We start from the raw sequence: 2,478 nt of genomic DNA, 5'->3' as shown, positions 1-2,478 counted from the left end.
ACGCTACTGGCCACGATGTGCTTCCTTGTACTGTTGAGTCTTTCGAATGATACCGACCCGTTAGCTAGGTGGGCAAGCCAATACATACATACATACATACATACATACATACATACATACATACATACATACATACATACATGCTGATGGGAAAGCATTAAAAACTGGTTCCTTCTTCACTTACCTTGGTTCCATTATGTCTAGTGATGCTAAGATGGGTAAAGAAACTGACTCCAGAATCGGGAAGGCTAACTCCACTTTCGTTAAGCTCTATCAGAGTCTTCGGAACAGCCAGAACGTATCGTTGAAGGTAAAAGTCGATGTATATAAATCGGTGATTTTGACATCATTGCTTTATGGTGCTGAATCTTGGACTCTGTACCGAAAGCACATCAACCAGCTTGACGCTTTTCACATGTGATATTTGCGCACTATCTCCAACATAAAACTGAGTGGCCATATTCACGACAATGAAGTACTATCAAAACGCAACATATCAGATATTGACGCTATCCTCATCAAAATACTGCTTAGATGGTCAGGTCATCTCTCATGTATGAATATTATCAGAATTCCGAAGCAACTACTCTTTGGCCAATTCCCAACAGGAAAGTCAATTGGAAGGCCACCCTTGCGCATCAAAGACAAATTAAAGACAATCTGAAACAATGTAACATTCCATTTTCTTACTAGGAAAGCAAAGCATCAGAACGCAGGACCTGGCTCCAGTCATACTTCTCCTCAGTTCAAAAATTTGAGCAAAGTCGACTCCAACTTCGGGACCAACTTCGTGCAAGCATGAAGGCACGCTGGCAAAACGCTGCTCCTCGGAATGGAAACCTTAACTGCCATTGAGGTTTTGTGGTATGAAGCAAAGCAGGCCTTGCTGTCAACTCAAAGAAACGCGTAGTAAATGATCCACAAGCACTCGAGCAAACTGAGTCCCCACCTTGTTCCATTTGCCAACTTTTGCAAGGCACCAGCAGGCCTCTAGAAACACATTCGTGTCCATAGAACATAATTACTGCTGTATTTTACTATCATTTGTCGTTCACGACAAGAAAATCCATCACACACACACACACACACACACACACACATTGTATATATATGAACAGTGGCGTATAACTACATCCAATATAAGGGTAGATATAGTGACAGCGATATATATGATCTCTAGATGTGCGGCGTTTTCGTTTCAGCGTTTTGTCACGTGTGTTACTTGGCCAAACATAGACCAAAACGGAACACATCTGTCTTTCTCTTACCTACCTACCTACCTACCTACCTACCTACCTACCTACCTGCCTACCTACCTACATACATACATATATACATACGTATATACATACATACATACACACACACATACATACATACATACATGCATGCATACATACATACATTCATACGTACATACATAGATACATAGATACATACACACACATACATACATACACAATCATATACATACATACATACATACATACATACATACATACATATGCAATAAAAACAGATGAATGAGTTATCTGGTTTTGCTACAATTGGTTCATTAGGAGTTTTTAAGAAGAATACAATTAGATTGCATAACACGTTACATTACTCCCAACATACCAGGCAATCAAGTAAACAAGTGAGCTACGAACTGTTGATTAATAAACAAATTAATCAATAAGTCGTTGATCACCTGTTTCATCGAGTGAATCAATAAATTTTTTTTTAAAGCCTGGTGCTTATTCTATCGGCTGCCTTTGCCAAACCGCTAAATTACAGGGATATAAACACACCAGCAACCAGCACCGGTTGTTAAGCAGTGGGACACACAAACACAGACAAACGCGTGCGCGCACGCACATACATATGACAGCCTTCTCTCAGTTTCCGTCTATCATATTCACTGGCAAGGCTTTGGTCGGCCTTAACCACACAACCACGACTGTGCCGATAGCTTTTGTTTGTTTCAGTCATTTAACGACGGCCATGCTGGGGCACCGCCTTGAAGGGTTTTAGCCGAACAAATCGGCTTCATGACTTATTTTTTAAAGCCTGGTACTTATTCTATCGGTCTCTTTTAATGTCTCCGTAACTGTTCAGTTACGGGGACGTAAACACACCAACACTCGTTGTCAAGCGGTAGTGGGTACAAACACTGACACATCGGCGCGCGCGCACACACACACACACACACACGACGATCTTTCAGTTTCCGTCTACCAAATCCACTCACAAGGCTTTGGTCGGCCCGATACTATAGAAGACACTTGTCCAAGGTGCCACGCATTGAGACTGAACCCAGGACCATGTGACTGGAAAGCATGCTTCTTAACCACACAACCACGCCTGCGCCTATATATTCAAGAGTTTTATTATAAAACGTGACATTTTTTTTTAAATGTATCTTTTTTTTTTTCCTCTATCATAACTTGAATGTTATCCCCGGCTCCGTCACTTTAATTCTCTTTACTGTACTGAAGT

This window comes from Octopus bimaculoides, chromosome 5, assembly GCF_001194135.2.
Source record: "Octopus bimaculoides isolate UCB-OBI-ISO-001 chromosome 5, ASM119413v2, whole genome shotgun sequence".
NCBI lineage: Eukaryota > Metazoa > Mollusca > Cephalopoda > Octopoda > Octopodidae > Octopus > Octopus bimaculoides.
Note: the sequence above shows the minus strand (reverse complement) of the source record.